Consider the following 25,340-nt stretch of genomic DNA (forward strand, 5'->3'; position numbering starts at 1 on the left):
TCAAAAGAAAGCGAGTTGAAGAAAGGAGCTCAGGGGCACTGTAATTCACAAACCTGCAGAGTTATCAATGACAGCTATCGTCCAAAAATATACTGAAGTAAGGCTGCCAAGAGGACTTGAAAGCGGGGCAGAATTGCAGGAAACCGATTTCAGGAGGTAGACTGGAATTGCATTGAAAGCATAGGAAAAGAGGCAGAACGTCCACAATGATGCACTTGGCCAAAAAGGGCGTATGCGTTTTTTCCTGAATATATTCAGGAAAAAACGCATACGCCCTTTTTGGCCAACCAAGCAAGCTTGCAAAGGAAATCTGCACTACAATGAAGTCTCACTTCCCCCCGGTCAAAAGGGCCATCTGAAAAAAGTGTAAAATCCAGAAAGGCAGGACAGGCCATGGAGAACTGGGAGCCTTGTTATGCTGATGGGCGGGATGTAAATTGCCAACAGCCACTCGGGAGAAGTGTATGGTGTTTCCTGAAACATCTAAAAAACAAAGCAACAGAGCCTAGGGCACTTCCACTTATGGTCCTATAGCTTAGGGAAATTAAAATCAAAAAGACACAGCCACCCCAAACTTTGGAACGCCTCTGTTTACAAGAACCTCGTTTACAGTACAAGTTCAACATCGCAGAAAGTGAAAAATGGATAAAGAAGTTGTGGTATTTACTTACAAAGCAATATCACTCAGCAATGAAATCTATGTCATCAGGCCCTTAGCAGCACAATGAGTGGATTCAGGTATGATGATTCTAACTGAAATAAGTCACACAGAAAAAGAAACATCATAAGATATCAGTAATACACGGAATGTAAACTTGGCTACACAGGAACTGAATTACAGAACAGAACAGGGTCTCAAATTTAGAAAACCAACTTATGCTTGCTTAAGGGTAAAGGTGAGTTGGGGTGCTGCATAAAACCAGAGATTGAAATGAGCACAGATAAACTTCCTTAAGCCAAATATGGAATAGACAAGAGCTACTCCTTGCTCAACGAAATGGACTCAACACCGCATATTAAACGCCTAAGAATGTACCTGACTAGTAAGTATCTTAAAACCTATAGATTGCTATATCTCCAAAAGAGAATCAAGCGTGTGTCCAGGGGCATAAATGCAGCAGTGATAGGATTGGAGAGGTTCGGTGAGCAAACAAAGACCCTTTGAAGTCATATTGCATGGTACCCATTCCACGGGTCTCAACTCTCCAGGTTTCAGGGATTCTTCCTTCAGCTAAAACATGCATGTGGAACCTAGAGTATGATCAACCATGTGATCGGGAAACGTGTTCAAATATGTCTCAGTTTTCGTACCCTGGTACTCGGGTGCAACATTCCAGACGCTTTACTAACACCCTCCTGACTTGGAGAGTCAGTCCCTTTAACCTCCTGTTTGGCCCAGTTTGCAATTTCTGCGGAAGATGAACAGGAATAGCAAGAACCAATGAGAGACTAGCTGGAGGTGTCTGGATGGGCAAATTTAACTCTCATTTCCCACCAGGAAGAGGAATTAACCAAAGGCTCAGCGTGCCGTGCCGGAACCAGATTAGGGCCTGAAGCCATCCTGCGGTGTTTGCGGCCAGCTCAAAAGAAAGCGAGTTGAAGAAAGGAGCTCAGGGGCACTGTAATTCACAAACCTGCAGAGTTATCAATGACAGCTATCGTCCAAAAATATACTGAAGTAAGGCTGCCAAGAGGACTTGAAAGCGGGGCAGAATTGCAGGAAACCGATTTCAGGAGGTAGACTGGAATTGCATTGAAAGCATAGGAAAAGAGGCAGAACGTCCACAATGATGCACTTGGCCAAAAAGGGCGTATGCGTTTTTTCCTGAATATATTCAGGAAAAAACGCATACGCCCTTTTTGGCCAACCAAGCAAGCTTGCAAAGGAAATCTGCACTACAATGAAGTCTCACTTCCCCCCGGTCAAAAGGGCCATCTGAAAAAAGTGTAAAATCCAGAAAGGCAGGACAGGCCATGGAGAACTGGGAGCCTTGTTATGCTGATGGGCGGGATGTAAATTGCCAACAGCCACTCGGGAGAAGTGTATGGTGTTTCCTGAAACATCTAAAAAACAAAGCAACAGAGCCTAGGGCACTTCCACTTATGGTCCTATAGCTTAGGGAAATTAAAATCAAAAAGACACAGCCACCCCAAACTTTGGAACGCCTCTGTTTACAAGAACCTCGTTTACAGTACAAGTTCAACATCGCAGAAAGTGAAAAATGGATAAAGAAGTTGTGGTATTTACTTACAAAGCAATATCACTCAGCAATGAAATCTATGTCATCAGGCCCTTAGCAGCACAATGAGTGGATTCAGGTATGATGATTCTAACTGAAATAAGTCACACAGAAAAAGAAACATCATAAGATATCAGTAATACACGGAATGTAAACTTGGCTACACAGGAACTGAATTACAGAACAGAACAGGGTCTCAAATTTAGAAAACCAACTTATGCTTGCTTAAGGGTAAAGGTGAGTTGGGGTGCTGCATAAAACCAGAGATTGAAATGAGCACAGATAAAGTTCCTTAAGCCAAATATGGAATAGACAAGAGCTACTCCTTGCTCAACGAAATGGACTCAACACCCCATATTAAGAGCCTACGAATGTACCTAACTAGTAAGTATCTTAAAACCTATAGATTGCTATATCTCCAAAAGAGAATCAAGCGTGTGTCCAGGGGCATAAATGCAGCAGTGATAGGATTGGAGAGGTTCGGTGAGCAAACAAAGACGCTTTGAAGTCATATTGCATGGTACCCATTCCACGGGTCTCAACTCTCCAGGTTTCAGGGATTCTTCCTTCAGCTAAAACATGCATGTGGAACCTAGAGTATGATCAACCATGTGATCGGGAAACGTGTTCAAATATGTCTCAGTTTTCGTACCCTGGTACTCGGGTGCAACATTCCAGACGCTTTACTAACACCCTCCTGACTTGGAGAGTCAGTCCCTTTAACCTCCTGTTTGGCCCAGTTTGCAATTTCTGCGGAAGATGAACAGGAATAGCAAGAACCAATGAGAGACTAGCTGGAGGTGTCTGGATGGGCAAATTTAACTCTCATTTCCCACCAGGAAGAGGAATTAACCAAAGGCTCAGCGTGCCGTGCCAGAAACAGATTAGGGCCTGAAGCCATCCTGCGGTGTTGCGGCCAGCTCAAAAGAAAGCGAGTTGAAGAAAGGAGCTCAGGGGCACTGTAATTCACAAACCTGCAGAGTTATCAATGACAGCTATCGTCCAAAAATATACTGAAGTAAGGCTGCCAAGAGGACTTGAAAGCGGGGCAGAATTGCAGGAAACCAATTTCAGGAGGTAGACTGGAATTGCATTGAAAGCATAGGAAAAGAGGCAGAACGTCCACAATGATGCACTTGGCCAAAAAGGGCGTATGCGTTTTTTCCTGAATATATTCAGGAAAAAACGCATACGCCCTTTTTGGCCAACCAAGCAAGCTTGCAAAGGAAATCTGCACTACAATGAAGTCTCACTTCCCCCCGGTCAAAAGGGCCATCTGAAAAAAGTGTAAAATCCAGAAAGGCAGGACAGGCCATGGAGAACTGGGAGCCTTGTTATGCTGATGGGCGGGATGTAAATTGCCAACAGCCACTCGGGAGAAGTGTATGGTGTTTCCTGAAACATCTAAAAAACAAAGCAACAGAGCCTAGGGCACTTCCACTTATGGTCCTATAGCTTAGGGAAATTAAAATCAAAAAGACACAGCCACCCCAAACTTTGGAACGCCTCTGTTTACAAGAACCTCGTTTACAGTACAAGTTCAACATCGCAGAAAGTGAAAAATGGATAAAGAAGTTGTGGTATTTACTTACAAAGCAATATCACTCAGCAATGAAATCTATGTCATCAGGCCCTTAGCAGCACAATGAGTGGATTCAGGTATGATGATTCTAACTGAAATAAGTCACACAGAAAAAGAAACATCATAAGATATCAGTAATACACAGAATGTAAACTTGGCTACACAGGAACTGAATTACAGAACAGAACAGGGTCTCAAATTTAGAAAACCAACTTATGCTTGCTTAAGGGTAAAGGTGAGTTCGGGTGCTGCATAAAACCAGAGATTGAAATGAGCACAGATAAACTTCCTTAAGCCAAATATGGAATAGACAAGAGCTACTCCTTGCTCAACGAAATGGACTCAACACCCCATATTAAGAGCCTAAGAATGTACCTGACTAGTAAGTATCTTAAAACCTATAGATTGCTATATCTCCAAAAGAGAATCAAGCGTGTGTCCAGGGGCATAAATGCAGCAGTGATAGGATTGGAGAGGTTCGGTGAGCAAACAAAGACCCTTTGAAGTCATATTGCATGGTACCCATTCCACGGGTCTCAACTCTCCAGGTTTCAGGGATTCTTCCTTCAGCTAAAACATGCATGTGGAACCTAGAGTATGATCAACCATGTGATCGGGAAACGTGTTCAAATATGTCTCAGTTTTCGTACCCTGGTACTCGGGTGCAACATTCCAGACGCTTTACTAACACCCTCCTGACTTGGAGAGTCAGTCCCTTTAACCTCCTGTTTGGCCCAGTTTGCAATTTCTGCGGAAGATGAACAGGAATAGCAAGAACCAATGAGAGACTAGCTGGAGGTGTCTGGATGGGCAAATTTAACTCTCATTTCCCACCAGGAAGAGGAATTAACCAAAGGCTCAGCGTGCCGTGCCGGAACAAGATTAGGGCCTGAAGCCATCCTGCGGTGTTTGCGGCCAGCTCAAAAGAAAGCGAGTTGAAGAAAGGAGCTCAGGGGCACTGTAATTCACAAACCTGCAGAGTTATCAATGACAGCTATCGTCCAAAAATATACTGAAGTAAGGCTGCCAAGAGGACTTGAAAGCGGGGCAGAATTGCAGGAAACCGATTTCAGGAGGTAGACTGGAATTGCATTGAAAGCATAGGAAAAGAGGCAGAACGTCCACAATGATGCACTTGGCCAAAAAGGGCGTATGCGTTTTTTCCTGAATATATTCAGGAAAAAACGCATACGCCCTTTTTGGCCAACCAAGCAAGCTTGCAAAGGAAATCTGCACTACAATGAAGTCTCACTTCCCCCCGGTCAAAAGGGCCATCTGAAAAAAGTGTAAAATCCAGAAAGGCAGGACAGGCCATGGAGAACTGGGAGCCTTGTTATGCTGATGGGCGGGATGTAAATTGCCAACAGCCACTCGGGAGAAGTGTATGGTGTTTCCTGAAACATCTAAAAAACAAAGCAACAGAGCCTAGGGCACTTCCACTTATGGTCCTATAGCTTAGGGAAATTAAAATCAAAAAGACACAGCCACCCCAAACTTTGGAACGCCTCTGTTTACAAGAACCTCATTTACAGTACAAGTTCAACATCGCAGAAAGTGAAAAATGGATAAAGAAGTTGTGGTATTTACTTACAAAGCAATATCACTCAGCAATGAAATCTATGTCATCAGGCCCTTAGCAGCACAATGAGTGGATTCAGGTATGATGATTCTAACTGAAATAAGTCACACAGAAAAAGAAACATCATAAGATATCAGTAATACACAGAATGTAAACTTGGCTACACAGGAACTGAATTACAGAACAGAACAGGGTCTCAAATTTAGAAAACCAACTTATGCTTGCTTAAGGGTAAAGGTGAGTTGGGGTGCTGCATAAAACCAGAGATTGAAATGAGCACAGATAAACTTCCTTAAGCCAAATATGGAATAGACAAGAGCTACTCCTTGCTCAACGAAATGGACTCAACACCCCATATTAAGAGCCTAAGAATGTACCTGACTAGTAAGTATCTTAAAACCTATAGATTGCTATATCTCCAAAAGAGAATCAAGCGTGTGTCCAGGGGCATAAATGCAGCAGTGATAGGATTGGAGAGGTTCGGTGAGCAAACAAAGACCCTTTGAAGTCATATTGCATGGTACCCATTCCACGGGTCTCAACTCTCCAGGTTTCAGGGATTCTTCCTTCAGCTAAAACATGCATGTGGAACCTAGAGTATGATCAACCATGTGATCGGGAAACGTGTTCAAATATGTCTCAGTTTTCGTACCCTGGTACTCGGGTGCAACATTCCAGACGCTTTACTAACACCCTCCTGACTTGGAGAGTCAGTCCCTTTAACCTCCTGTTTGGCCCAGTTTGCAATTTCTGCGGAAGATGAACAGGAATAGCAAGAACCAATGAGAGACTAGCTGGAGGTGTCTGGATGGGCAAATTTAACTCTCATTTCCCACCAGGAAGAGGAATTAACCAAAGGCTCAGCGTGCCGTGCCGGAACCAGATTAGGGCCTGAAGCCATCCTGCGGTGTTGCGGCCAGCTCAAAAGAAAGCGAGTTGAAGAAAGGAGCTCAGGGGCACTGTAATTCACAAACCTGCAGAGTTATAAATGACAGCTATCGTCCAAAAATATACTGAAGTAAGGCTGCCAAGAGGACTTGAAAGCGGGGCAGAATTGCAGGAAACCGATTTCAGGAGGTAGACTGGAATTGCATTGAAAGCATAGGAAAAGAGGCAGAACGTCCACAATGATGCACTTGGCCATAAAGGGCGTATGCGTTTTTTCCTGAATATATTCAGGAAAAAACGCATACGCCCTTTTTGGCCAACCAAGCAAGCTTGCAAAGGAAATCTGCACTACAATGAAGTCTCACTTCCCCCCGGTCAAAAGGGCCATCTGAAAAAAGTGTAAAATCCAGAAAGGCAGGACAGGCCATGGAGAACTGGGAGCCTTGTTATGCTGATGGGCGGGATGTAAATTGCCAACAGACACTCGGGAGAAGTGTATGGTGTTTCCTGAAACATCTAAAAAACAAAGCAACAGAGCCTAGGGCACTACCACTTATGGTCCTATAGCTTAGGGAAATTAAAATCAAAAAGACACAGCCACCCCAAAGTTTGGGACGCCTCTGTTTACAAGAACCTCGTTTCCAATACAAGTTCAACATTGCAGAAAGAGAAAAATGGATAAAGAAGTTGTGGTATTTACTTACAAAGCAATATCACTCAGCAATGAAATCTATGTCATCAGGCCCTTAGCAGCACAATGAGTGGATTCAGGTATGATGATTCTAACTGAAATAAGTCACACAGAAAAAGAAACATCATAAGATATCAGTAATACACGGAATGTAAACTTGGCTACACAGGAACTGAATTACAAAACAGAACAGGGTCTCAAATTTAGAAAACAAACTTATGCTTGCTTAAGGGTAAAGGTGAGTTGGGGTGCTGCATAAAACCAGAGATTGAAATGAGCACAGATAAAGTTCCTTAAGCCAAATATGGAATAGACAAGAGCTACTCCTTGCTCAACGAAATGGACTCAACACCGCATATTAAAAGCCTAAGAATGTACCTGACTAGTAAGTATCTTAAAACCTATGGATTGCTATGTCTCCGAAAGAGAATCAAGCATGTGTACAGGGGCATAAACGCAGCAGTGAAAGGATTGGAGAGGTTCGGTGAGCAAATGAAGACCCTTTGAAGTCATATTGCATGTTACCCATTCCACGGGTTTCAACTACCCAGGTTTAAGGTATTCTTCCTTCAGCTAAAACATGCATGTGGAACCTAGAGTATGATCAACCATGTGATCGGGAGACGTGTTCAAATATGTCTCAGTTTTCCTACCCTGGTACTCGGGTGCAACATTCCAGACACTTTACTAACACTCTCCCGACTTGGAGAGTCAGTCCCTTTAACCTCCTGTTTGGCCCAGTTTGCAATTTCTGCGGAAGATGAACAGGAATAGCGAGAACCAATGAGAGACTAGCTGGAGGTGTCTGGACGGGAAAATTTTACTCTCATTTCCCACCAGGAAGAGGAATTAACCAAAGGCTCAGCGTGCCGTGACGGAACCAGATTAGGGCCTGAAGCCATCCTGCGGTGTTGCGGCCAGCTCAAAAGAAAGCGAGTTGAAGAAAGGAGCTCAGGGGCACTGTAATTCACAAACCTGCAGAGTTATCAATGACAGCTATCGTCCAAAAATATACTGAAGTAAGGCTGCCAAGAGGACTTGAAAGCGGGGCAGAATTGCAGGAAACCGATTTCAGGAGGTAGACTGGAATTGCATTGAAAGCATAGGAAAAGAGGCAGAACGTCCACAATGATGCACTTGGCCAAAAAGGGCGTATGCGTTTTTTCCTGAATATATTCAGGAAAAAACGCATACGCCCTTTTTGGCCAACCAAGCAAGCTTGCAAAGGAAATCTGCACTACAATGAAGTCTCACTTCCCCCCGGTCAAAAGGGCCATCTGAAAAAAGTGTAAAATCCAGAAAGGCAGGACAGGCCATGGAGAACTGGGAGCCTTGTTATGCTGATGGGCGGGATGTAAATTGCCAACAGACACTCGGGAGAAGTGTATGGTGTTTCCTGAAACATCTAAAAAACAAAGCAACAGAGCCTAGGGCACTTCCACTTATGGTCCTATAGCTTAGGGAAATTAAAATCAAAAAGACACAGCCACCTCAAAGTTTGGAACGCCTCTGTTTACAAGAACCTCGTTTACAGTACAAGTTCAACATCGCAGAAAGTGAAAAATGGATAAAGAAGTTGTGGTATTTACTTACAAAGCAATATCACTCAGCAATGAAATCTATGTCATCAGGCCCTTAGCAGCACAATGAGTGGATCCAGGTATGATGATTCTAACTGAAATAAGTCACACAGAAAAAGAAACATCATAAGATATCAGTAATACACGGAATGTAAACTTGGCTACACAGGAACTGAATTACAGAACAGAACAGGGTCTCAAATTTAGAAAACCAACTTATGCTTGCTTAAGGGGAAAGGTGAGTTGGGGTGCTGCATAAAACCAGAGATTGAAATGAGCACAGATAAAGTTCCTTAAGCCAAATATGGAATAGACAAGAGCTACTCCTTGCTCAACGAAATGGACTCAACACCGCATATTAAACGCCTAAGAATGTACCTGACTAGTAAGTATGTTAAAACCTATGGATTGCTATGTCTCCGAAAGAGAATCAAGCATGTGTACAGGGGCATAAACGCAGCAGTGATAGGATTGGAGAGGTTCGGTGAGCAAATGAAGACCCTTTGAAGTCATATTGCATGGTACTCATTCCACGGGTTTCAACTACCCAGGTTTAAGGTATTCTTCCTTCAGCTAAAACATGCATGTGGAACCTAGAGTCTGATCAACCATGTGATCGGGAGACGTGTTCAAATATGTCTCAGTTTTCGTACCCTGGTACTCGGGTGCAACATTCCAGACGCTTTACTAACACTCTCCCGACTTGGAGAGTCAGTCCCTTTAACCTCCTGTTTGGCCCAGTTTGCAATTTCTGCGGAAGATGAACAGGAATAGCGAGAACCAATGAGAGACTAGCTGGAGGTGTCTGGACGGGAAAATTTTACTCTCATTTCCCACCAGGAAGAGGAATTAACCAAAGGCTCAGCGTGCCGTGCCGGAACAAGATTAGGGCCTGAAGCCATCCTGCGGTGTTGCGGCCAGCTCAAAAGAAAGCGAGTTGAAGAAAGGAGCTCAGGGGCACTGTAATTCACAAACCTGCAGAGTTATCAATGACAGCTATCGTCCAAAAATATACTGAAGTAAGGCTGCCAAGAGGACTTGAAAGCGGGGCAGAATTGCAGGAAACCGATTTCAGGAGGTAGACTGGAATTGCATTGAAAGCATAGGAAAAGAGGCAGAACGTCCACAATGATGCACTTGGCCAAAAAGGGCGTATGCGTTTTTTCCTGAATATATTCAGGAAAAAACGCATACGCCCTTTTTGGCCAACCAAGCAAGCTTGCAAAGGAAATCTGCACTACAATGAAGTCTCACTTCCCCCCGGTCAAAAGGGCCATCTGAAAAAAGTGTAAAATCCAGAAAGGCAGGACAGGCCATGGAGAACTGGGAGCCTTGTTATGCTGATGGGCGGGATGTAAATTGCCAACAGACACTCGGGAGAAGTGTATGGTGTTTCCTGAAACATCTAAAAAACAAAGCAACAGAGCCTAGGGCACTTCCACTTATGGTCCTATAGCTTAGGGAAATTAAAATCAAAAAGACACAGCCACCCCAAAGTTTGGGACGCCTCTGTTTACAAGAACCTCGTTTACAGTACAAGTTCAACATCGCAGAAAGTGAAAAATGGATAAAGTATTTGTGGTATTTACTTACAAAGCAATATCACGCAGCAATGAAATCTATGTCATCAGGCCCTTAGCAGCACAATGAGTGGATTCAGGTATGACGATTCTAACTGAAATAAGTCACACAGAAAAAGAAACATCATAAGATATCAGTAATACACGGAATGTAAACTTGGCTCCAAAGGAACTGAATTACAGAACAGAACAGGGTCTCAAATTTAGAAAACCAACTTATGCTTGCTTAAGGGTAAAGGTGAGTTGGGGTGCTGCATAAAACCAGAGATTGAAATGAGCACAGATAAAGTTCCTTAAGCCAAATATGGAATAGACAAGAGCTACTCCTTGCTCAACAAAATGGACTCAACACCCCATATTAAGCGCCTAAGAATGTACCTGACTAGTAAGTATCTTAAAACCTATGGATTGCTATATCTCCAAAAGAGAATCAAGCGGGTGTCCAGGGGCATAAATGCAGCAGTGATAAGATTGGAGAGGTTCGGTGAGCAAACAAAGACCCTTTGAAGTCATATTGCATGGTACCCATTCCACGGGTCTCAACTCTCCAGGTTTCACGGATTCTTCCTTCAGCTAAAACATGCATGTGGAACCTAGAGTATGATCAACCATGTGATCGGGAAACGTGTTCAAATATGTCTCAGTTTTCGTACCCTGGTACTCGGGTGCAACATTCCAGACGCTTTACTAACACCCTCCCGACTTGGAGAGTCAGTCCCTTTAACCTCCTGTTTGGCCCAGTTTGCAATTTCTGCGGAAGATGAACAGGAATAGCGAGAACCAATGAGAGACTAGCTGGAGGTGTCTGGACGGGCAAATTTAACTCTCATTTCCCACCAGGAAGAGGAATTAACCAAAGGCTCAGCGTGCCGTGCCGGAACAAGATTAGGGCCTGAAGCCATCATGCGGTGTTGCGGCCAGGTCACAAGAAAGCGAGTTGAAGAAAGGAGCTCAGGGGCACTGTAATTCACAAACCTGCAGAGTTATAAATGACAGCTATCGTCCAAAAATATACTGAAGTAAGGCTGCCAAGAGGACTTGAAAGCGGGGCAGAATTGCAGGAAACCGATTTCAGGAGGTAGACTGGAATTGCATTGAAAGCATAGGAAAAGAGGCAGAACGTCCACAATGACGCACTTGGCCAAAAAGGGCGTATGCGTTTTTTCCTGAATATATTCAGGAAAAAACGCATACGCCCTTTTTGGCCAACCAAGCAAGCTTGCAAAGGAAATCTGCACTACAATGAAGTCTCACTTCCCCCCGGTCAAAAGGGCCATCTGAAAAAAGTGTAAAATCCAGAAAGGCAGGACAGGCCATGGAGAACTGGGAGCCTTGTTATGCTGATGGGCGGGATGTAAATTGCCAACAGACACTCGGGAGAAGTGTATGGTGTTTCCTGAAACATCTAAAAAACAAAGCAACAGAGCCTAGGGCACTTCCACTTATGGTCCTATAGCTTAGGGAAATTAAAATCAAAAAGACACAGCCACCCCAAAGTTTGGGACGCCTCTGTTTACAAGAACCTCGTTTCCAGTACAAGTTCAACATCGCAGAAAGTGAAAAATGGATAAAGAAGTTGTGGTATTTACTTACAAAGCAATATCACTCAGCAATGAAATCTATGTCATCAGGCCCTTAGCAGCACAATGAGTGGATTCAGGTATGACGATTCTAACTGAAATAAGTCACACAGAAAAAGAAACATCATAAGATATCAGTAATACACGGAATGTAAACTTGGCTACACAGGAACTGAATTACAGAACAGAACAGGGTCTCAAATTTAGAAAACCAGCTTATGCTTGCTTAAGGGTAAAGGTGAGTTGGGGTGCTGCATAAAACCAGAGATTGAAATGAGCACAGATAAAGTTCCTTAAGCCAAATATGGAATAGACAAGAGCTACTCCTTGCTCAACGAAATGGACTCAACACCCCATATTAAGCGCCTAAGAATGTACCTGACTAGTAAGTATCTTAAAACCTATGGATTGCTATGTCTCCGAAAGAGAATCAAGCATGTGTACAGGGGCATAAACGCAGCAGTGATAGGATTGGAGAGGTTCGGTGAGCAAATGAAGACCCTTTGAAGTCATATTGCATGGTACCCATTCCACGGGTTTCAACTACCCAGGTTTAAGGTATTCTTCCTTCAGCTAAAACATGCATGTGGAACCTAGAGTCTGATCAACCATGTGATCGGGAGACGTGTTCAAATATGTCTCAGTTTTCGTACCCTGGTACTCGGGTGCAACATTCCAGACGCTTTACTAACACTCTCCCGACTTGGAGAGTCAGTCCCTTTAACCTCCTGTTTGGCCCAGTTTGCAATTTCTGCGGAAGATGAACAGGAATAGCGAGAACCAATGAGAGACTAGCTGGAGGTGTCTGGACGGGAAAATTTTACTCTCATTTCCCACCAGGAAGAGGAATTAACCAAAGGCTCAGCGTGCCGTGCCGGAACAAGATTAGGGCCTGAAGCCATCCTGCGGTGTTGCGGCCAGCTCAAAAGAAAGCGAGTTGAAGAAAGGAGCTCAGGGGCACTGTAATTCACAAACCTGCAGAGTTATCAATGACAGCTATCGTCCAAAAATATACTGAAGTAAGGCTGCCAAGAGGACTTGAAAGCGGGGCAGAATTGCAGGAAACCGATTTCAGGAGGTAGACTGGAATTGCATTGAAAGCATAGGAAAAGAGGCAGAACGTCCACAATGATGCACTTGGCCAAAAAGGGCGTATGCGTTTTTTCCTGAATATATTCAGGAAAAAACGCATACGGCCTTTTTGGCCAACCAAGCAAGCTTGCAAAGGAAATCTGCACTACAATGAAGTCTCACTTCCCCCCGGTCAAAAGGGCCATCTGAAAAAAGTGTAAAATCCAGAAAGGCAGGACAGGCCATGGAGAACTGGGAGCCTTGTTATGCTGATGGGCGGGATGTAAATTGCCAACAGACACTCGGGAGAAGTGTATGGTGTTTCCTGAAACATCTAAAAAACAAAGCAACAGAGCCTAGGGCACTTCCACTTATGGTCCTATAGCTTAGGGAAATTAAAATCAAAAAGACACAGCCACCCCAAAGTTTGGGACGCCTCTGTTTACAAGAACCTCGTTTACAGTACAAGTTCAACATTGCAGAAAGTGAAAAATGGATAAAGAAGTTGTGGTATTTACTTACAAAGCAATATCACTCAGCAATGAAATCTATGTCATCAGGCCCTTAGCAGCACAATGAGTGGATTCAGGTATGATGATTCTAACTAAAATAAGTCACACAGAAAAAGAAACATCATAAGATATCAGTAATACACGGAATGTAAACTTGGCTACACAGGAACTGAATTACAGAACAGAACAGGGTCTCAAATTTAGAAAACCAACTTATGCTTGCTTAAGGGTAAAGGTGAGTTGGGGTGCTGCATAAAACCAGAGATTGAAATGAGCACAGATAAAGTTCCTTAAGCCAAATATGGAATAGACAAGATCTACTCCTTGCTCAACGAAATGGACTCAACACCGCATATTAAACGCATAAGAATGTACCTGACTAGTAAGTATCTTAAAACCTATGGATTGCTATGTCTCCGAAAGGGAATCAAGCATGTGTACAGGGGCATAAAAGCAGCAGTGATAGGATTGGAGATGTTCGGTGAGCAAATGAAGACCCTTTGAAGTCATATTGCATGGTACCCATTCCACGGGTTTCAACTACCCAGGTTTAAGGTATTCTTCCTTCAGCTAAAACATGCATGTAGAACATAGAGTATGATCAACCATGTGATCGGGAGACGTGTTCAAATATGTCTCAGTTTTCGTACCCTGGTACTCGGGTGCAACATTCCAGACGCTTTACTAACATCCTCCCGACTTGGAGAGTCAGTCCCTTTAACCTCCTCTTTGGCCCAGTTTGCAATTTCTGCGGAAGATGAACAGGAATAGCGAGAACCAATGAGAGACTAGCTGGAGGTGTCTGGACGGGCAAATTTAACTCTCATTTCCCACCAGGAAGAGGAATTAACCAAAGGCTCAGCATGCCGTGCCGGAACCAGATTAGGGCCTGAAGCCATCCTGCGGTGTTGCGGCCAGGTCACAAGAAAGCGAGTTGAAGAAAGGAGCTCAGGGGCACTGTAATTCACAAAACTGCAGAGTTATAAATGACAGCTATCGTCCAAAAATATATTGAAGTAAGGCTGCCAAGAGGACTTGAAAGCGGGGCAGAATTGCAGGAAACCGATTTCAGGAGGTAGACTGGAATTGCATTGAAAGCATAGGAAAAGAGGCAGAACGTCCACAATGATGCACTTGGCCAAAAAGGGCGTATGCGTTTTTTCCTGAATATATTCAGGAAAAAACGCATACGCCCTTTTTGGCCAACCAAACAAGCTTGCAAAGGAAATCTGCACTACAATGAAGTCTCACTTCCCCCCGGTCAAAAGGGCCATCTGAAAAAAGTGTAAAATCCAGAAAGGCAGGACAGGCCATGGAGAACTGGGAGCCTTGTTATGCTGATGGGCGGGATGTAAATTGCCAACAGACACTCGGGAGAAGTGTATGGTGTTTCCTGAAACATCTAAAAAACAAAGCAACAGAGCCTAGGGCACTTCCACTTATGGTCCTATAGCTTAGGGAAATTAAAATCAAAAACACACAGCCACCCCAAAGTTTGGGACGCCTCTGTTTACAAGAACCTCGTTTACAGTACAAGTTCAACATCGCAGAAAGTGAAAAATGGATAAAGAATTTGTGGTATTTACTTACAAAGCAATATCACTCAGCAATGAAATCTATGTCATCAGGCCCTTAGCAGCACAATGAGTGGATTCAGGTATGACGATTCTAACTGAAATAAGTCACACAGAAAAAGAAACATCATAAGATATCAGTAATACACGGAATGTAAACTTGGCTACACAGGAACTGAATTACAGAACAGAACAGGGTCTCAAATTTAGAAAACCAACTTATGCTTGCTTAAGGGTAAAGGTGAGTTGGGGTGCTGCATAAGACCAGAGATTGAAATGAGCACAGATAAAGTTCCTTAAGCCAAATATGGATTAGACAAGAGCTACTCCTTGCTCAACGAAATGGACTCAACACCCCACATTAAGCGCCTAAGAATGTACCTGACTAGTAAGTATCTTAAAACCTATGGATTGCTATATCTCCAAAAGAGAATCAAGCATGTGTCCAGGGGCATAAATGCAGCAGTGATAGGATTGGAGAGGTTCGGTGAGCAAACAAAGACCCTTTGAAGTCATATTGCATGGTACCCATTCCACGGGTCTCAACTCTCCATGTTTCAGGGATTCTTCCGTCAGCTAAAACATGCATGTGGAACCTAGAGTATGATCAACCATGTGATCGGGAAACGTGTTCAAATATGTCTCAGTTTTCGTACCCTGGTACTCGGGTGCAACATTCCAGACGCTTTACTAACACCCTCCCGACTTGGAGAGTCAGTCCCTTTAACCTCCTGTTTGGCCCAGTTTGCAATTTCTGCGGAAGATGAACAGGAATAGCGAGAACCAATGAGAGACTAGCTGGAGGTGTCTGGACGGGCTAATTTAACTCTCATTTCCCACGAGGAAGAGGAATTAACCAAAGGCTCAGCGTGCCGTGCCGGAACCAGATTAGGGCCTGAAGCCATCCTGCGGTGTTGCGGCCAGCTCAAAAGAAAGTGAGTTGAAGAAAGGAGCTCAGGGGCACTGTAATTCACAAACCTGCAGAGTTATCAATGACAGCTATCGTCCAAAAATATACTGAAGTAAGGCTGCCAAGAGGACTTGAAAGCGGGGCAGAATTGCAGGAAACCGATTTCAGGAGGTAGACTGGAATTGCATTGAAAGCATAGGAAAAGAGGCAGAACGTCCACAATGATGCACTTGGCCAAAAAGGGCGTATGCGTTTTTTCCTGAATATATTCAGGAAAAAACGCATACGCCCTTTTTGGCCAACCAAGCAAGCTTGCAAAGGAAATCTGCACTACAATGAAGTCTCACTTCCCCCCAGTCAAAAGGGCCATCTGAAAAAAATGTAAAATCCAGAAAGGCAGGACAGGCCATGGAGAACTAGGAGCCTTGTTATGCTGATGGGCGGGGTGTAAATTGCCAACAGACACTCGGGAGAAGTGTATGGTGTTTCCTGAAACATCTAAAAAACAAAGCAACAGAGCCTAGGGCACTTCCACTTATGGTCCTATAGCTTAGGGAAATTAAAATCAAAAAGACACAGCCACCCCAAAGTTTGGGACTGCTCTGTTTACAAGAACCTCGTTTACGGTACAAGTTCAATATCGTAGAAAGTGAAAAATGGATAAAGAAGTTGTGGTACTTACGTACAATGCAATATCACTCAGCAATGAAATCTATGTCATCAGGCCCGTAGCAGCATAATGAGTGGATTCAGGTATGATGATTCTAACTGAAATAAGTCACACAGAAAAAGAAACATCATAAGATATCACTAATACACGGAGTGTAAACTTGGCTACACAGGAACTGAATTACAAAACAGAACAGGGTCTCAAATTTAGAAAACCAACTTATGATTGCTTAAGGGGAAAGGTGAGTTGGGGTGCTGCATAAAACCAGAGATTGAAATGAGCACAGATAAAGTTCCTTAAGCCAAATATGGAATAGACAAGAGCTACTCCTTGCTCAACGAAATGGACTCAACACCGCATATTAAATGCCTAAGAATGTACCTGACTAGTAAGTATCTTAAAACCTATGGATTGCTATGTCTCCGAAAGAGAATCAAGCATGTGTACAGGGGCATAAACGCAGCAGTGATAGGATTGGAGAGGTTCGGTGAGCAAATGAAGACCCTTTGAAGTCATATTGCATGGTACCCATTCCACGGGTTTCAACTACCCAGGTTTAAGGTATTCTTCCTTCAGCTAAAACATGCATGTGGAACCTAGAGTATGATCAACCATGTGATCGGGAGACGTGTTCAAATATGTCTCAGTTTTCGTACCCTGGTACTCGGGTGCAACATTCCAGACGCTTTCCTAACACCCTCCCGACTTGGAGAGTCAGTCCCTTTAACCTCCTGTTTGGCCCAGTTTGCAATTTCTGCGGAAGATGAACAGGAATAGCGAGAACCAATGAGAGACTAGCTGGAGGTGTCTGGACGGGCAAATTTAACTCTCATTTCCCACGAGGAAGAGGAATTAACCAAAGGCTCAGCGTGCCGTGACGGAACCAGATTAGGGCCTGAAGCCATCCTGCGGTGTTGCGGCCAGCTCAAAAGAAAGCGAGTTGAAGAAAGGAGCTCAGGGGCACTGTAATTCACAAACCTGCAGAGTTATAAATGACAGCTATCGTCCAAAAATATACTGAAGTAAGGCTGCCAAGAGGACTTGAAAGCGGGGCAGAATTGCAGGAAACCGATTTCAGGAGGTAGACTGGAATTGCATTGAAAGCATAGGAAAAGAGGCAGAACGTCCACAATGATGCACTTGGCCAAAAAGGGTGTATGCGTTTTTTCCTGAATATATTCAGGAAAAAACGCATACGCACTTTTTGGCCAACCAAGCAAACTTGCAAAGGAAATCTGCACTACAATGAAGTCTCACTTCCCCCCGGTCAAAAGGGCCATCTGAAAAAAGTGTAAAATCCAGAAAGGCAGGACAGGCCATGGAGAACTGGGAGCCTTGTTATGCTGATGGGCGGGGTGTAAATTGCCAACAGACACTCGGGAGAAGTGTATGGTGTTTCCTGAAACATCTAAAAAACAAAGCAACAGAGCCTAGGGCACTTCCACTTATGGTCCTATGGCTTAGGGAAATTAAAATCAAAAAGACACAGCCACCCCAAAGTTTGGGACTGCTCCGTTTACAAGAACCTCGTTTACGGTACAAGTTCAATATCGTAGAAAGTGAAAAATGGATAAAGAAGTTGTGGTACTTACGTACAATGCAATATCACTCAGCAATGAAATCTATGTCATCAGGCCCGTAGCAGCATAATGAGTGGATTCAGGTATGATGATTCTAACTGAAATAAGTCACACAGAAAAAGAAACATCATAAGATATCACTAATACACGGAGTGTAAACTTGGCTACACAGGAACTGAATTACAAAGCAGAACAGGGTCTCAAATTTAGAAAACCAACTTATGCTTGCTTAAGGGGAAAGGTGAGTTGGGGTGTTGCATAAAACCAGACATTGAAATGAGCACAGATAAATTTCCTTAAGCCAAATATGTAATAGACAAGAGCTACTCCTTGCTCAACGAAATGGACACAACACCCCATATTAAACGCCTAAGAATGTACCTGACTAGTAAGTATCTTAAAACCTATGGATTGCTATATCTCCAAAAGAGAATCAAGCGTGTGTCCAGGGGCATAAATGCAGCAATGATAGGATTGGAGAGGTTCGGTGAGCAAATGAAGACCCTTTGAAGTCATATTGCATGGTACCCATTCCACGGGTCTCAACTCTCCAGGTTTCAGGGATTCTTCCTTCAGCTAAAACATGCATGTGGAACCTAGAGTCTGATCAACCATGTGATCGGGAGACCTGTTCAAATATGTCTCAGTTTTCGTACCCTGGTACTCGGGTGCAACATTCCAGACGCTTTACTAACACTCTCCCGACTTGGAGAGTCAGTCCCTTTAACCTCCTGTTTGGCCCAGTTTGCAATTTCTGCGGAAGATGAACAGGAATAGCGAGAACCAATGAGAGACTAGCTGGAGGTGTCTGGACGGGCAAATTTAACTCTCATTTCCCACCAGGAAGAGGAATTAACCAAAGGCTCAGCGTGCCGTGCCGGAACAAGATTAGGGCCTGAAGCCATCCTGCGGTGTTGCGGCCAGCTGAAAAGAAAGCGAGTTAAAGAAAGGAGCACAGGGGCACTGTAATTCACAAACCTGCAGAGTTATAAATGACAGCTATCGTCCAAAAATATACTGAAGTAAGGCTGCCAAGAGGACTTGAAAGCGGGGCAGAATTGCAGGAAACCGATTTCAGGAGGTAGACTGGAATTGCATTGAAAGCATAGGAAAAGAGGCAGAACGTCCACAATGATGCACTTGGCCAAAAAGGGCGTATGCGTTTTTTCCTGAATATATTCAGGAAAAAACGCATACGCCCTTTTTGGCCAACCAAGCAAACTTGCAAAGGAAATCTGCAGTACAATGAAGTCTCACTTCCCCCCGGTCAAAAGGGCCATCTGAAAAAAGTGTAAAATCCAGAAAGGCAGGACAGGCCATGGAGAACTGGGAGCCTTGTTATGCTGATGGGCGGGATGTAAATTGCCAACAGACACTCGGGAGAAGTGTACGGTGTTTCCTGAAACATCTAAAAAACAAAGCAACAGAGCCTAGGGCACTTCCACTTATGGTCCTATAGCTTAGGGAAATTAAAATCAAAAAGACACAGCCACCCCAAAGTTTGGGACGCCTCTGTTTACAAGAACCTCGTTTACAGTACAAGTTCAACATCGCAGAAAGTGAAAAATGGATAAAGAATTTGTGGTATTTACTTACAAAGCAATATCACTCACCAATGAAATCTATGTCATCAGGCCCTTAGCAGCACAATGAGTGGATTCAGGTATGATGATTCTAACTGAAATAAGTCACACAGAAAAAGAAACATCATAAGATATCAGTAATACACGGAATGTAAACTTGGCTACACAGGAACTGAATTACAGAACAGAACAGGGTCTCAAATTTAGAAAACCAACTTATGCTTGCTTAATGGTAAAGGTGAGTTGGGGTGCTGCATAAAATCAGAGATTGAAATGAGCACAGATAAAGTTCCTTAAGCCAAATATGGGATAGACAAGAGCTACTCCTTGCTCAACGAAATGGACTCAACACCCCATATTAAGCGCCTAAGAATGTACCTGACTAGTAAGTATCTTAAAACCTATGGATTGCTATATCTCCAAAAGAGAATCAAGCGTGTGTCCAGGGGCATAAATGAAGCAGTGATAGGATTGGAGAGGTTCGGTGAGCAAACAAAGACCCTTTGAAGTCATATTGCATGGTACCCATTCCACGGGTCTCAACTCTCCAGGTTTCAGGGATTCTTCCTTCAGCTAAAACATGCATGTGGAACCTAGAGTATGATCAACCATGTGATCGGGAGACCTGTTCAAATATGTCTCAGTTTTCGTACCCTGGTACTCGGGTGCAACATTCCAGACGCTTTACTAACACTCTCCCGACTTGGAGAGTCAGTCCCTTTAACCTCCTGTTTGGCCCAGTTTGCAATTTCTGTGGAAGATGAACAGGAATAGCGAGAACCAATGAGAGACTAGCTGGAGGTGTCTGGACGGGCAAATTTAACTCTCATTTCCCACCAGGAAGAGGAATTAACCAAAGGCTCAGCGTGCCGTGCCGGAACCAGATTAGGGCCTGAAGCCATCCTGCGGTGTTGCGGCCAGCTCAAAAGAAAGCGAGTTGAAGAAAGGAGCTCAGGGGCACTGTAATTCACAAACCTGCAGAGTTATCAATGACAGCTATCGTCCAAAAATATACTGAAGTAAGGCTGCCAAGAGGACTTGAAAGCGGGGCAGAATTGCAGGAAACCGATTTCAGGAGGTAGACTGGAATTGCATTGAAAGCATAGGAAAAGAGGCAGAACGTCCACAATGATGCACTTGGCCAAAAAGGGCGTATGCGTTTTTTCCTGAATATATTCAGGAAAAAACGCATACGCCCTTTTTGGCCAACCAAGCAAGCTTGCAAAGGAAATCTGCACTACAATGAAGTCTCACTTCCCCCCGGTCAAAAGGGCCATCTGAAAAAAGTGTAAAATCCAGAAAGGCAGGACAGGCCATGGAGAACTGGGAGCCTTGTTATGCTGATGGGCGGGATGTAAATTGCCAACAGACACTCGGGAGAAGTGTATAGTGTTTCCTGAAACATCTAAAAAACAAAGCAACAGAGCCTAGGGCACTTCCACTTATGGTCCTATAGCTTAGGGAAATTAAAATCAAAAAGACACAGCCACCTCAAAGTTTGGGACGCCTCTGTTTACAAGAACCTCGTTTACAGTACACGTTCAACAACGCAGAAAGTGAAAAATGGATAAAGAAGTTGTGGTATTTACTTACAAAGCAATATCACTCAGCAATGAAATCTATGTCATCAGGCCCTTAGCAGCACAATGAGTGGATTCAGGTATGACGATTCTAACTGAAATAAGTCACACAGAAAAAGAAACATCATAAGATATCAGTAATACACGGAATGTAAACTTGGCTACACAGGAACTGAATTACAGAACAGAACAGGGTCTCAAATTTAGAAAACCAACTTATGCTTGCTTAAGGGTAAAGGTGAGTTGGGGTGCTGCATAAAACCAGAGATTGAAATGAGCACAGATAAAGTTCCTTAAGCCAAATATGGAATAGACAAGAGCTACTCCTTGCTCAACGAAATGGACTCAACACCCCATATTAAGCGCCTAAGAATGTACCTGACTAGTAAGTATCTTAAAACCTATGGATTGCTATGTCTCCAAAAGAGAATCAAGCATGTGTACAGGGGCATAAACGCAGCAGTGATAGGATTGGAGAGGTTCGGTGAGCAAATGATGACCCTTTGAAGTCATATTGCATGGTACCCATTCCACGGGTTTCAACTACCCAGGTTTAAGGTATTCTTCCTTCAGCTAAAACATGCATGTGGAACCTAGAGTATGATCAACCATGTGATCGGGAGACGTGTTCAAATATGTCTCAGTTTTCGTACCCTGGTACTCGGGTGCAACATTCCAGACGCTTTACTAACACTCTCCCGACTTGGAGAGTCAGTCCCTTTAACCTCCTGTTTGGCCCAGTTTGCAATTTCTGCGGAAGATGAACAGGAATAGCGAGAACCAATGAGAGACTAGCTGGAGGTGTCTGGACGGGCAAATTTAACTCTCATTTCCCACCAGGAAGAGGAATTAACCAAAGGCTCAGCGTGCCGTGCCGGAACCAGATTAGGGCCTGAAGCCATCCTGCGGTGTTGCGGCCAGGTCACAAGAAAGCGAGCTGAAGAAAGGAGCTCAGGGGCACTGTAATTCACAAACCTGCAGAGTTATAAATGACAGCTATCGTCCAAAAATATACTGAAGTAAGGCTGCCAAGAGGACTTGAAAGCGGGGCAGAATTGCAGGAAACCGATTTCAGGAGGTAGACTGGAATTGCATTGAAAGCATAGGAAAAGAGGCAGAACGTCCACAGTGATGCACTTGGCCAAAAAGGGCGTATGCGTTTTTTCCTGAATATATTCAGGAAAAAACGCATACGCCCTTTTTGGCCAACCAAGCAAGCTTGCAAAGGAAATCTGCACTACAATGAAGTCTCACTTCCCCCCGGTCAAAAGGGCCATCTGAAAAAAGTGTAAAATCCAGAAAGGCAGGACAGGCCATGGAGAACTGGGAGCCTTGTTATGCTGATGGGCGGGATGTAAATTGCCAGCAGACACTCGGGAGAAGTGTATGGTGTTTCCTGAAACATCTAAAAAACAAAGCAACAGAGCCTAGGGCACTTCCACTTATGGTCCTATAGCTTAGGGAAATTAAAATCAAAAAGACACAGCCACCCCAAACATTGGGACGCCTCTGTTTACAAGAACCTCGTTTACAGTACAAGTTCAACATCGCAGAAAGTGAAAAATGGATAAAGAATTTGTGGTATTTACTTACAAAGCAATATCACTCAGCAATGAAATCTATGTCATCAGGCCCTTAGCAGCACAATGAGTGGATTCAGGTATGATGATTCTAACTGAAATAAGTCACACAGAAAAAGAAACATCATAAGATATCAGTAATACACGGAATGTAAACTTGGCTACACAGGAACTGAATTACAGAACAGAACAGGGTCTCAAATTTAGAAAACCAACTTATGCTTGCTTAAGGGGAAAGGTGAGTTGGGGTGCTGCATAAAACCAGAGATTGAAATGAGCACAGATAAAGTTCCTTAAGCCAAATATGGAATAGACAAGAGCTACTCCTTGCTCAACGAAATGGACTCAACACCCCATATTAAACGCCTAAGAATGTACCTGACTAGTAAGTATCTTAAAACCTATGGATTGCTATGTCTCCGAAAGAGAATCAAGCGTGTGTACTGGGGCATAAACGCAGCAGTGATAGGATTGGAGAGGTTCGGTGAGCAAATGAAGACCCTTTGAAGTCATATTGCATGGTACCCATTCCACGGGTTTCAACTACCCAGGTTTAAGGTATTCTTCCTTCAGCTAAAACATGCATGTGGAACCTAGAGTATGATCAACCATGTGATCGGGAGACGTGTTCAAATATTTCTCAGTTTTCGTACCCTGGTATTCGGGTGCAACATTCCAGACGCTTTACTAACACCCTCCCGACTTGGAGAGTCAGTCCCTTTAACCTCCTGTTTGGCCCAGTTTGCAATTTCTGCGGAAGATGAACAGGAATAGCGAGAACCAATGAGAGACTAGCTGGAGGTGTCTGGACGGGCAAATTTAACTCTCATTTCCCACCAGGAAGAGGAATTAACCAAAGGCTCAGCGTGCCGTGACGGAACCAGATTAGGGCCTGAAGCCATCCTGCGGTGTTGCGGCCAGCTCAAAAGAAAGCGAGTTGAAGAAAGGAGCTCAGGGGCACTGTAATTCACAAACCTGCAGAGTTATAAATGACAGCTATCGTCCAAAAATATACTGAAGTAAGGCTGCCAAGAGGACTTGAAAGCGGGGCAGAATTGCAGGAAACCGATTTCAGGAGGTAGACTGGAATTGCATTGAAAGCATAGGAAAAGAGGCAGAACGTCCACAATGATGCACTTGGCCAAAAAGGGTGTATGCGTTTTTTCCTGAATATATTCAGGAAAAAACGCATACGCCCTTTTTGGCCAACCAAGCAAACTTGCAAAGGAAATCTGCACTACAATGAAGTCTCACTTCCCCCCGGTCAAAAGGGCCATCTGAAAAAAGTGTAAAATCCAGAAAGACAGGACAGGCCATGGAGAACTGGGAGCCTTGTTATGCTGATGGGCGGGGTGTAAATTGCCAACAGACACTCGGGAGAAGTGTATGGTGTTTCCTGAAACATCTAAAAAACAAAGCAACAGAGCCTAGGGCACTTCCACTTATGGTCCTATAGCTTAGGGAAATTAAAATCAAAAAGACACAGCCACCCCAAAGTTTGGGACTGCTCTGTTTACAAGAACCTCGTTTACGGTACAAGTTCAATATCGTAGAAAGTGAAAAATGGATAAAGAAGTTGTGGTACTTACGTACAATGCAATATCACTCAGCAATGAAATCTATGTCATCAGGCCCGTAGCAGCATAATGAGTGGATTCAGGTATGATGATTCTAACTGAAATAAGTCACACAGAAAAAGAAACATCATAAGATATCACTAATACACGGAGTGTAAACTTGGCTACACAGGAACTGAATTACAAAGCAGAACAGGGTCTCAAATTTAGAAAACCAACTTATGCTTGCTTAAGGGGAAAGGTGAGTTGGGGTGCAGCATAAAACCAGACATTGAAATGAGCACAGATAAAGTTCCTTAAGCCAAATATGTAATAGACAAGAGCTACTCCTTGCTCAACGAAATGGACACAACACCCCATATTAAACGCCTAAGAATGTACCTGACTAGTAAGTATCTTAAAACCTATGGATTGCTATATCTCCAAAAGAGAATCAAGCGTGTGTCCAGGGGCATAAATGCAGCAATGATAGGATTGGAGAGGTTCGGTGAGCAAACGAAGACCCTTTGAAGTCATATTGCATGGTACCCATTCCACGGGTTTCAACTCTCCAGGTTTCAGGGATTCTTCCTTCAGCTAAAACATGCATGTGGAACCCAGAGTATTATCCACCGTGTGATCGGGAGACGTGTTCAAATAAGTCTCAGATTTCGTCCCCTGGTACTCGGGTGCAACATTCCAGACGCTTTACTAACACTCTCCCGACTTGGAGAGTCAGTGCCTTTAACCTCCTGTTTGGCCCAGTTTGCAATTTCTGCGGAAGATGAACAGGAATAGGGAGAACCAATGAGAGACTAGCTGGAGGTGTCTGGACCGGCAAATTTAACTCTCATTTCCCACCAGGAAGAGGAATTAACCAAAGGCTCAGCATGTCGTGCCGGAACCAGATTAGGGCCTGAAGCAATCCTGCGGTGTTGCGGCCAGCTCACAAGAAAGCGAGTAGAAGAAAGGAGCTCAGCGGCACTGTAATTCACAAACCTGCA

Source organism: Pseudorca crassidens, unplaced genomic scaffold, assembly GCF_039906515.1.
Source record: "Pseudorca crassidens isolate mPseCra1 unplaced genomic scaffold, mPseCra1.hap1 Scaffold_46, whole genome shotgun sequence".
In the NCBI taxonomy this organism is placed as follows: Eukaryota; Metazoa; Chordata; class Mammalia; order Artiodactyla; family Delphinidae; genus Pseudorca; species Pseudorca crassidens.